This window comes from Pan paniscus, chromosome 2, assembly GCF_029289425.2.
Source record: "Pan paniscus chromosome 2, NHGRI_mPanPan1-v2.0_pri, whole genome shotgun sequence".
NCBI classification, from domain to species: Eukaryota; Metazoa; Chordata; class Mammalia; order Primates; family Hominidae; genus Pan; species Pan paniscus.
In genome coordinates this window covers 178,244,015-178,257,182 of record NC_085926.1, presented here as the reverse complement: position 1 = coordinate 178,257,182, position 13,168 = coordinate 178,244,015, and the positions used below count along the sequence as shown (strand labels likewise).

General features: G+C 35.7%; 1 long non-coding RNA gene across 2 annotated transcripts in view; it reads left to right on the top strand.

The window, feature by feature from the left end:
* Window positions 1-4,377, top strand: part of LOC130541389 (uncharacterized) — a 195,717-nt gene extending 191,340 nt beyond the window's left edge. Inside the window, exon 3 of one of the 2 annotated variants that reach the window (XR_010111477.1) lies at window positions 3,923-4,377. This is a non-coding gene — a long non-coding RNA (uncharacterized LOC130541389). Of the gene's footprint in view, window positions 1-3,918 lie in introns of both variants that reach the window. The other variant, XR_010111478.1, reaches the window with a different exon arrangement.
* Window positions 4,378-13,168: the final 8,791 nt, after the last annotated feature.

Genomic DNA, 13,168 nt, shown 5'->3' with positions numbered 1-13,168 from the left:
GATTCATCATGTTGGCTAGGCTGGTCTCGAACTCCTGACCTCGGATAATCCACCCATCTCGGCCTCCCAAAGTGCTGGGATTACAGGCGTGAGCCACTGTGTCTGGCCAATATGTCTTATATGTTAATTGCTTTTGGAAATAATACTTGACCTTTTTACACTGCCATACCACTGATAGTACCTATTAACATGTCATTTAAATTTTTCAACAAGAAGAATGCCATGCTCAATTAGAACCTTAGCTAATGAATTTTAGTTCAAACTCTGCCATAGAAACCCCAAATTTACTTAAAATTTGTGCAGAGATCTCATTTTTGTGTTTAAAAATTTTCTATAAAAATAAAATTAGGACATTGATTAATATAAAAGACATTTTATTAAAATGAAATGATTGTTAAATTAATCAAACATACATAAATCACTGTTGCTACCTACATGAATTCATGTATTCATTCATCAAACATAAATTATTTACTACATTAGCAAGTACATTCTAGCCTCTGGATATGCAATAATCCATGGGATCTGGTCCCCTTACTTTAAAAGAGCTCATGTTTTAGTTGAAGAGACAGTCAAATAAATAATTCAGCAGGGCCAAGTTTAATAATGAGACATAGATTCAGTGCTATCAGAGAGGAAGGAATGATCATTTTTGCTTTGGAAAGTAAGGGGGTGCCTGGGAGGTTTCAATGAGAGAATAATAGCTCAATTTAGGCTTGAGAGATAGATAAGAATTTCCCTGATTGACAAAAGATAGAAAGTCATTTCAAATAGAAGGGAGAATATGTCCAAAGACAAATAAAGCATAACAACATTATGTTCTAGGAAATGCAAGTGGTTTAGTGTTTTCTGAGTGTAAGGTTTGAGGCAGGGAGTTGCTAGAAATGAGTCTGGATTGATATAATGGAGCAAATAATATAAATAATATAGGCATTAAGGGATTTTCACTGTAAGATTTACTTTTCAGATAATCTAGCTCTAATATAGTTACAACCAAAAGAGTAAAATAATCCATCTAAGTTCTTCAAAATAGGAACTGCAAAAAAGCTAGATGAAACTATGCAATTGTTTGTTACTTATTTCCCATAAATAGTTTGGTATTTTGGGAAATCACAAACTATTCATAAACACATAAATAAAGTCAAAGAAACTCATATATAGACAATGAAATTACATTTAAGTCACAAGTAAAACTAAAATTAATAAATAGAATGAATAATTACAATACTAATACAATGATGACATTGAAATACTGATTTTAAAATTTTGATTTGGTAATTCCAGTAAAAAATAATTGAAATAAATAAAAAGTCTGATGTTTCATCTATTCGTCATTCAGGGGAAAATTCAAGTGGGTATGATGGCCTGCACTTATAGTCTCAGATTCTCAGAAAGCTGAGGCAAGAGAATTGCTTGAGCCCAGGAGTTCAAATTCAGCCTGGGCAATGCATCAAGATCCCATCTCTAGAAATTAATTAATTAATAAAACAAATCTTAGGGTGTAAAGCAGTAGTTTAAAAAGTTGGCTGAGTTATGGTAAGTTGGTCCATATAAGACAACTATCTAATTATTTAGACAGTTGAAAGTATCTTAATGTTTTCTTACAAATAAAGTTTTTTAAGATTTTAGGGAAAGGGAAGGTTATTTCTAGTTGGTCAGGATGGTTATTTTAGAGTTGAGGTCATGAATAGTAGATGTGCAATAATGGGTTTGTAGACTTAAATGGAATATAGTCAAGAAAAACATGGTGAAACAATATTTAGTAACTGACAAGAGATTTTGGCTGATGGAATTTAATACTATTCAATTCATTTCATAGATCTTGACAAAGCCATACCTTTGTTAGCCATTTATCTTCAGATGACAGTTACAGAAACTTAAACAGCTTAAGCAACAAGGAGAATGTGTTGGCTTCTGTAACTGAGAAATCATGTTTGGCTGCATCCAAGGGTTCAGGCAATTTCATTACTACTCTCTCTCTTACTCACTGTTGGCTCTATTGTTAGGCAGATCCCTCCCTGCTTCATAATGGCTGGAACTTTCAGAGTATGTGCCAACCTCAGCAACATCTGCAGGAAGAGAGCTTCTCTTTCAACAATTGTCCCAATAAAACTCCCATGATTTTCTCTGTTTGCACTAACTGAGGCTTCAAGCTCTTCCCTTAACTAATCACTGTGGCTGGTAGTTGATTCCTGGTCACTTAGTTCCATGAAGCCTTTTAAAGTGCAGAAGTCTTATTTGGCCAAACCTTACACACCAGGTGTTGTAGGTTCCAAAGTGGAATGACATGGTTGGAATCATCCAACTCACTCTTGAATTTGTGTTCCTCATGCATTCATATAGTCTCTTAGAACTATGATATAAGAGAGCTATAGTCCAGAAGGAAATTAGGATTTTAGAGAGATATTTTATAGTAAGAAAGTAATTTTATCACAAAAATTAAATAGTTTAATATTCACATATGACTCACATTGATACAAACAAATATCTTATAGTGCTCTGTATGTTCCTGCTCTCAAGGGACTAAAAACTAGTGGGAGAAATCAATAGTTTAAAAGATTATGACAATGTAATAAATGTGTTGTTAGAGGGTTCTATGGGAGCCCAGAGAAGGGGCATGTTTCTAGGTTGTAAAATGGGATGTGAAAGTTGTGGGCAAATGTGTCTGAGAAGAAAATGTGGTCTCTAAGTATAGTTGAAACATAATTTCAATATTCTCCATAATTTAAATATGAAAGTTTTTAATTGTTCAAAAGAGTAACAGCCAGAGAAAGAGGTAACCTAGCTTTCATTTCCTACAAATTGCTTTCGTTGAAATATATTCCACTGACTTCCCACAATTTTCAGCTTATTAATTTTAGGACTTTTCTGTCCTCGGTATTATCAGTCAAGGATGGAATTTTGTAATGGAGGAAGAACCAGAAAACCAGAAAGAATTTGTTAAATGATACTATGATTAAGGCATTTCTTTTGTTAGTTTCTCTGAGTATACTTAAGAAGCTCCATTTTACTAAGTGAATAATTAGAAAAATACCTCTCTACACAATTCCTTATGAGAGGGCAGAGAGGCTCATTGGGAAGAAAGAAGGGAAACACCAATGTGTGAGTGCCTGCTCTTTCCCAGATGCTGGAATCTGTGCTCCGCAGACTCCAAGACTGGATAATTGAGTGTGGTCTCAGCTTTACCACTGAACCAGTACATGGGTGGTCTTGGGTGCTTCTTTTCTTCTTTTGTTTCCTTGTCTGAAAAAATGGGAATAATTTTTACATTGCTTACTTTTGCAAGCAGATGTGACTGCTTTCTTTCTCTTCTTTTCCTTCCCTTCCTTTCCCTTTTTTACCTTCCTGCCTCCCTCATTCTCCTCTTTTCTTTTTTTCTAGAAACATTTTATTAGAGCCTACTAAATACCAGGCACTTAGTGTTGGGGAAACAAACATGAAAATGGCATAATATTAATACTTATCCTCAAATGGTCACAGACAGTAGGGGAAAATGAATAGTGAACAAGAAATGTCAATAAAGCGGGATCTAAATTCTGGGAATTGGAGGAAACATTACCTCAGGCTGCTAGTAATCTCTTAATAATTGAGAAAAAATATATATCTTCCTGCAGCACATACACAGATTTCCTTGTAAAGTCAAACCTGAGGTAAGCAACAGCTACTTTAGCATAATAAATTACTCAATGAGCCATGTCAGCCACAATTTGGGTACCCATTCACTGGACCTTTAGACCTTTGGTTTTAAGATAACTCCTTTTACATGGATGTATTAGTAGTGTCAGTCTTTTCTTCAACTGTTCCATAACAATGATTATGGCTACTGACATGCCAGGGTTCTAGTAAGAATTATAGGAAACATGTATATAAAAATGTTTTACTAATGTAAGACTTTTTTTTTTTTTTTTTTTTTTTGAGACAGTGTCTTGCTCTGTCACCCAGGCTGGAGTGCAATGGTGCGATCTTGGCTCACTGCAACCTCCGTCTCCCGGATTCAAGCAATTCCCCTGCCTCAGCCTCCCGAGTAGCTGGGATTACAGGCGTGCGTCACCGGGCCCGGCCTACTAATTGTAAGTCAGTTTTTAAAATTTTCATTTGCTTGCTTATTCAACAAATACGTGCTGACTTGCAGACTTCCTCTATTCCGTATGCTGGCTACATACTGAGAAAGTGATACAAATAATACATTTCTTTCCCTGAGACTAAAGGGAGGAAACAATCATGTGAAAACGTATTAGAATTCAATGTATTAAGAGCAATAATAGAAGGATGTTTGACTATTAAGGTGGCTCAGAGGAGGGAGTTTTCTTTTCTGGTACATTAGAGACAGCTTCACAATGAAAAAAAAAACGAGTTGGATCTGGAAGGATGAGTAAGAGTTTGGCAGGTGAATGTTGAAGTGGGTGATGTGAGAGATGGGAAAGGCATTCTAGGCAATGGGAAAACCATGTGCAAAGACAAGAAACATGGAACAATATACTGTTTTGGTAATTTAAGTAATTTACTAAATGAAGCATAGAGCATGGGCAGGGATTTGAGGTTGGGAAAGTTGATAGGAAGAAGACCAGAACCTGGGTCCTGCGTATCACACTAAGAAAACTGGATTTCTTGTTGTGGGCATTAAAGAGTCATTGAGGGTTTCCAAAACAGGGGAGTTATACATGCTTAGATTAATGTTGTAGGAAGATCAGCCATGGAACAGTGTGCATAATGCATTGGGATAATGAGAAAGAAAGATCCATTAGAGGCAATTGTGGTGGTTCCATTAAGAGAATACTATTAACAACAATATGTTGCACATTTCGAAATAGCTAGAAAAGATTTGAAATGTTCCCAACACTAAAAATGATAAATGTTCTTGGTGATAGATGTTTACCCATCAATGGTTATTTAGGATTTGATCATTACACATTGTATGCATGTATCAAAATATTACATGTACTGATGTATAATTGTATATCCATAAAAAATTTTTAAAGAAAAAAATCAATTATTTTTTAAAAAAGAGAAATACTAAAACAATAATAGAATATTCCGAATTAAGAAGTAGAGGGAAAAGAGCATATTTGAATGGGTGGTAGGGATGAGTTTAACATTGTATATGTTGAATTTGAAATAGTACTATGGGGTTGGCATTCAAAAGTGTGATCTGAGATAGATATATCAAACTAGGAGTCCATAGGCACATCGAAGCTCTCAATATAATTTCTTCTTTTTTAAAAAAATGCTTTTTGCTCTGAAATGATATGAATCATAAAGGACACCTCTAAAATCTAATAAATTGTAGAACTCAAACTCAGAAAAAGATGGTTTATCTTGGTGTTGGCAAACACTTAGCCAAATAATGCCTATGTCTGAAAGTAAGTAAGTAAGTAAGTCTGACATCTCTCTTATGTCACACAGTGTTGTTCAATGGGGGTATAAGAGGATATTGGAAAGGTAGAAGAAAAAAGGATGGATCAAGAAGCCATCCATTTACATGTGGAAAGAGGAATAAAAGCTCTTGGCACAATGGGATCATTATCTGCTTGGTTTCTTTTTATTATAATGGAGCTATTATTATTTACCATTTTTTCTGGGCACCAGAAAAGATACTTCTATTCTAATGAAAGGTCAAATGGCTGTGTACATTGTACTGTTCCTCACACCCAAACTTTAAATAGTAGTTGTTTCAAAGTCATATTATTTTTAAAAGGCAAGAGGGAAAAATACTGCCTGATAATCTCTTTCTTGTATTTCTCTTTACAAATAAAACCAAATAATTTTTTTTTATTTTGTAAAATAGGAACTTCCTCATTAGCTAGGAGTATAAATACCAGAATTTTGTTTGCTGGTTAAAAGAAATGCTACAGAGACAAATAATGAGAATTCAGTTTCCTACTTGCACATATTTTCCCCCAAATATTTCATAATTTAATCCTCATAACAACTTGTGAGTTAAGCTGGGAAGATGCTATTATTCCCACTTTACAGATGCTCTACCTCCTTCTGATTTAGCCATTTTCAAAATAAGTGAGTTGGAGACTAAGGATTAGGGTCCACAGGAAGTACTGCAGAATTCTGGAAAATAACAAAAATTATGAAATTTAAAGATCCAGTGCATTATGAATACACATAATTGTTGTATTTCACTAGCAGTAAAATGAATGAACTTAACCAAAGAGGTCTGAGGACCTGTTTATATTCGCATTCTATTAATTATACCATGAGCAAATGTTGTGTCTACTAAATGCACTGTTCCCATTGCCTGGAAATTTGAAACCATCATACAAGTGGGTCCAGTATTTATTCCAGAGACAAAGATTGGTAATCTCTCATTAGTTTCAAAATTCCCCATATTACTTTATCTTTAGATAAGTATTTCCTTGGTACTTGATGACTTTACTGTTTTTAATTTGCATTTCATATGACAGCTAGTCCCAAGCATTATTTGAGGTGACTAAATAATAATAGTCTACATTAACTGAGATCTCATTCCATGCCAGGATGTATGGGTTCTGCATGCATTTTATAATTAAATTCTCTAACAATGCTGTAACGCAGATAATGTGAGTATTCTTATTACCCTCATTTCACAGATTAAGAAATTTAGGTGCAGAGGGGTCAAATCATACAATGAGGAAGGTTAAGGAGCAAATTCCTATTCAGGTCTGGTTAACTCCAAAACCCATCTGCTATAGGTTCTTTTTAGCATAAAGCGTACATGCGATATGGGAGGGGAGCACTAAAAAACAGAAGAAAAGCTCTTTGAAGAAGGATAGGATAGCAATAACTTAATTGCTACAAGTACCTCTGCTATATCCAGCTCCAAGTTTCCTGACAGAGCTCAAAATATGGAACTGTTTGATTGGGAAATCCTCTTAATCTGACAAATAAAAATATAAAATCATCTTTTATTTAGAATAAATATTTAGAACTGTTTCTCTCCTGCCCCCATAAGGTAAAGATATTGGATATGAAAAGAGTTCACATCTTTTATAAAATATTTTGCAAAAGATATAGAAGTTTTCTTTAAATGAATAAGTATCTTGCTTGAGATTTGTTAAACTTCTTGGATTGGTAGTTTACTGTTTTTTGGTCAAATACTGGAATATTTTTAGTCAATATTTTTCCCGAATATTTCTCTGCCCCATTCTCACTCTCCCTTTTTTTACTGGGACTCTAATTTCATATATTTTTGGATGACTTGAGAACATCTCACGTGCCACTGAGTCTCTTTTAGTTCTTTCCGCACTTCAGTTTGCATAATTTCTATTGACCAATGTTCAAATTCACTGATGCAATACATTTTTACTTAATATATTATATTTTTAGTTCTAGGTGTTTTATGTTATTCTGTTAAGCAATTTCTAAATCTCTTCATGAATTATGCAGTTCTCTTTTTACTGACTGACTTTGGTCTGTGTGTCACATATTTCTATGTCATCACATGTCTAGATATTTTTATTGTATATTATACATTGTAGATGATAGGTTGTAAGACACTGAATTTTGATATCTTCCTCTAGAAGTTTTTGGGTTTTGTTCTTGCAATGATTAACTGAATACGTAGGGATTTGCCTTTATGCTTTATTCAGGAGGGTCTATTTAGGTTTTCCCCATAACCTCAGTGCAAATCTTTTCATTCTGGATATTAATTTATATCCCTAAGATGTGATCATTCTGGGGTATCAATGGAAAACTTAAGATGCTTACCAAACCTTCCTAAGTTGGCAAAACTCAAACTCCAAACTGTCTTCCTTGTGGTGGGGAGAAACTGAAGTATGTGGTCTGATACCACTATACCTACATTTAAACCTAGGACAAAATGTCCAAGTGAGCATTCTGTACTTGTCTTGTCCAGATCATGTGCCAATGAAATTTTTACTTTCCTTGTAAGCTGCTACCTGGTTCAAGTTTGATCACCTGAGTTGCTCAACTAAAGTGTTTTTCTTAGATATGTTCCTGAGAACTGTTGGTATGCAATGGTGGGCTTGAAGTAGAAAATACAAAACTCACTTTTTCTATTTGTCCTGTCTCTTGTTTTGCTCCAGCTCTTCCAGATGTCCACCTGGAAGAAGCTCTATTTTTTCCACTTTAATGTACCACCTTTCCTATTAATTTCTCCAGAAGTTCCTGCAAAATTGAGGGGAAGATGAATTCAAGATATGCCCCAGAAACTCTGTTTAGTTTATCTTCTCTTGGGAGCCTTGCTCTAATTGTGAACCTATTGACTTTTCCTATAATGCCAGATTTATTTTGTGATTCGTCTGCTCAAAGTGCAATCAAATATGTTTAGGGATACATACATGGGTGCCAAAACTATAAATATTCACAAAGAAATGAGTAATATCCAAGAAAGTGTGGCCTCTTTAGGGAAAAGAGAAGATTGTGATCAGAAAAGTGCTTACACATTACACCTAAGGTGCTGGTAATGTTCTTTTTTCTTAACCTGGGTATATGGTTATTCATTGTGTTATGATTCTGTAATTTTACACATTCATTTTATATGCACTTCTGTCTGTATAATACATTTCATAATGGAAAGAGAACTTAGTACAACTACATAAAAGGACAAAAGGAAGAGAGAGAATAAGATATTAGCAAGTAAGTTCTAGTTAAATATCTCTGCTGTACATAGAAAAAAATAATGTGCTAATTTTAGAAGGTGCCTTGTCACATAGTTGTTGATGATTAATCCAAAGATGCAATTTATTTAAAAAAGTGCTTCCATATGAAAATAAAAAGCATAAGTTTAGAACCTGACTCACCAGGGTTTGTACCCTACCTCTGCCAAATTCTAGTAGTGTGATATTGGGAAGATTATTTTTAATCTCTTAGTTAAGAAATCCTCAGTTTCCTCAACTATAAAATGGGAATAAAAGTAACTACTTCACAGAGCTGTTGTAAGTTAGCGTAGGTAAAGTACTTCCTAGCATACCATCAATAAATATGTCCACCAACCCTCACCCCAAATTTATTCCTATGGGTATTTCATGATTAGAGACAGAGTGAAATCCATAGTCAAATTAATTCTTTGTATCAATTATAATATACTTTTTCAACTCAGCTTCCTTGGAACTTGATTTTTATTCTAGAGCCAGCAATTACTGATTATATAGCATTGTTATTACATACTCTATTGCCTTTTCCTTCAATATCCTTAAGATCCAGTCTCCCAAATACTTTCTCTGTTTAAAGCAAGTGAAAATAGAGGATAGGAGACAGGTATAGGGGAAAAAACAGATTGGATGAAAACAAATGAACTGTGAAAAAGAGACCCACAGGAAGATTATAATATGTCCTTCCTGTTTAATGAGTCATGTGGTAGATTTGTCTTGTATAGTCAACAGCATCCCAGAAACAGTCATATAAAGAAGCACATAGCCCTAGGACACATATGCTCTACCTAGAATTATTCTTTGATAGACACAGAAAATATTACCGCAGGCTAGCAAAGGCATTTATGGACACATGGAAAACCTCTCTGGATTTTTTTCTAAGAGTAAACTTATGGAAATACCTTTTAGAAGCAGTTTGTTAGTGATGGTATCACTCCTAATTAAACTTGACACTGAAAGCAACCTATTCACTTCTCTGAACAGTCTATTTTTGGTTTTGTTGCCTAATCTTTCATCATGAGTAGGCATTTTTCTCAGTGCAGAGGTTCACACCCATATCCCTCATACAAGCACAAAATAATAATTCAGAAACAGCATATTGATATGCTGAAACAATTATTTTGCTGTTATCAGTACAGTAAAAGGTCAAAATGTTGAGTGTAGAATTTGGAGTAGACAGACTAAAGATAATTGAATCTGGAGTAGCAAAAGTGGACCCTGAAATTCAGTAGCCCCAAGTTTGATTCCAGGCTTAATCTTTCCCTACCTCTACCACCTGAAACCAGCTGTTTGATCTCTTTCAGCATGAGACTTGTCTTCAATAAAGTGAAGTGTTGCTATGGGATTCAATGAGAAAGCACATGAGAAGGGGCTAACACAGTGCCTCTTTTCTTCCCCCTAGAATCTAGATTAGGACTGGAAACAGATCTGAGGCCTCCTGAGTCTCCCAGGGACTAAAATTAAATGCTTCCCTGCTCTCTTCCCTTGTTCTTTTGTAACTTGTTCCATGGAAAATGCTTACATAATGCATCTCTAAGGACCTGGCCATTACTGCCCTTGCCTTGCTTCCCAACACAAAGCTGCCTTGACACATCAAAGGCAGATTCCCCTAGACTGACGATGGAAGAAGAATCCCCACAGGATGGGAATAGCTTATGTAACAGCCACAATTCCTTCCTCCCAGATTGAATTTCTCCTTGAGGTTTCTCACCAGTAGTGCTGTCCCCACCCTCTGGTCTCAGGAACATTGTTTCCCTAAAATATGGATCAAGTATTACATGCTTAACTATGACTATATAGGAACTTCCCCTAATTTTCCAGTGACATAAGGAACTCATTCATTCTTCATCAAATATTTATTTACTGCCTAGTCCTGTTCTAGACACAGGGGATACAGCAGTTAACAAAACACACAAATATTCCTTCTCACATGGAGTTTGCATTATTCCATACACCAAGACAATTTAAAAATAGGTTTACCAAACACTGTGGGAAAACACAAAGGAAAGAGACAGAGCTGGCAATGTGTAATTTGATAACCTGGCTCATGAATCTGGCTTCTGATTTCTCTTCAACCTTTGGCCTACACCAGAGTGTTCCCACCTAGTCTTGTCTCAAAGTGTCATGAGATACTGTTCTCCAACATCTAGGAGTGTTCTTAATCTTGAATTGACTTCTTCAAGTCCAGACAAGTAGGGTGTGAGACCCAGAGATATGTCTTCCCAAAATCAACTTCTTGCCTCAGGACTATCTCTCTCCCTTTCACAAAATAAGAATCTGGGTTAGGGAGGGAATCACTGCCTGCTCACAGGGATGTGGTCTTTCCCTGTTATCTCAGAGCAAAAACATTATTGGAACACAATCCAGGAAGTACAAAATGAGCAGTGGGGGCTACATACATACTGCAGCATCATGGAGGTGAAAGAGAATGGGGGATATTAAGTCACATACACATATGCACACACATATACAAGGACAGCATTTTAATTTAATTGCTAGGATTATCCTAGGTTTTATTGGTGACCACACAACTGTGTGAAAATATTCTTGTTTCTCTCAGATAACAAGGCTTAAAAATTCGTGCATTCTGGAATATATTAGGATTTCTTATGAAAAATGACATACACACTTGCTATATACATGCATACTTTGTAACAAGACATTTTGACTGGCTTAGCTGGGCTCAGACCTTGGTGGTAAGGATAAGATCCTTTTCCCACCTGTTTGGATTAGGTATATATTTTAACTATGCAAAGCATTTTTACCCTAAGTATTTTCACCTTGAGTTCTTGAGTTGTCATGCTCTTTTGCCCTGAGGTCCCCTGAAGAATGAGGTGTTAGATAGTTATGATTTCTTTTTGTGTGTGTGTGTGAGCTTTACAATGGAATTTTATTATTTGTTGTTGTTGTTGTTTTTATTATTATTATACTTTAAGTTTTAGGGTACATGTGCACAATGTGCAGGTTAGTTACATATGTATACATGTGCCATGCTGGTGTGCTGCACCCATTAACTCGTCATTTAGCATTAGGTATATCTCCCAATGCTATCCCTCCCCCCTCCCCCCACCCCACAACAGTCCCCGGTGTGTGATGTTCCCCTTCCTGTGTCCATGTGTTCTCATTGTTCAATTCTCACCTATGAGTGAGAACATGTGGTGTTTGGTTTTTTGTCCTTGCGATAGTTTACTGAGAATGATGATTTCCAATTTCATCCATGTCCCTACAAAGGACATGAACTCATCCTTTTTTATGGCTGCATAGTATTCCATGGTGTATATGTGCCACATTTTCCAGAATCTACAATGAACTCAAACAAATTTACAAGAAAAAAACAAACAACCCCATCAAAAAGTGGGCGAAGGACATGAACAGACGCTTCTCAAAAGAAGACATTTATGCAGCCAAAAAACACATGAAAAAATGCTCACCATCACTGGCCATCAGAGAAATGCAAATCAAAACCACAATGAGATACCATCTCACACCAGTTAGAATGGCAATCATTAAAAAGTCAGGAAACAACAGGTGCTGGAGAGGATGTGGAGAAATAGGAACACTTTTACACTGTTGGTGGGACTGTAAACTAGTTCAACCATTGTGACAATCAGTGTGGCGATTCCTCAGGGATCTAGAACTGGAAATACCATTTGACCCAGCCATCCCATTACTGGGTATATACCCAAAGGACTATAAATCATGCTGCTATAAAGACACATGCACATGTATATTTATTGCGGCACTATTCACAATAGCAAAGACTTGGAACCAACCCAAATGTCCAACAATGATAGACTGGATTAAGTTATGATTTCTTATCCAACCTTTAGCTGGAACATTATTTGACCGATTATATATACACACACACTCACACACAAGAATTATTTAAGAAGGAACATTCCTTTATTTAATATAGAAAATAGCATTTAAAAAAAAACACTTCTCCAACTTTAAATACCATGGCAAATTGTCAGGTTCTGCTACATTCTTTTTTCAAGTGACAATGCTATTAAGATACTATCACTCTGTGCACTCTTGTGATATACTTGCATTGTGAGATGATTGAAAACCCTAGATGTCGGTGATTCTGTCAAGTCTAGTTGCACGTATACCTTTCCAAACTTCACTGAGAAGAGACTTTGATTCTCAATGTTATGAAGACTTTCATAACTCATCAGCTGTCTGTTTTGAGTTTTTTAATGTAATTTACATTACTTCATAGTTAATTCTTTTCTCTATGCTTCCAAAGGGATTTTATGAAGTTTTCTTTAGAAAAATAAAAATGAAGCTCTTGATCATGCAGCCTCCATATAACGTCTTTTTTCCTTCCAACAAGAGCTTGTTCTTTGGTTCTGATATTTGCCTCTCCCTGAACTCCTCCCCAGTCCCCCTAAGGTTAATCTAGCTCCATCCCTAGTTCCAGGCACTGCACGTGCTTGGGGCTTTTCTTATAATATCATAAATATGAGGAGAAAGTTTCATAGCAAGGAAACTAGGAGTTGAGCTTGCACAGTTTGGTTTCAGTTATATGCTCTGTGCATTTAGTTAAATTTCAGCTGTCTTCTTGG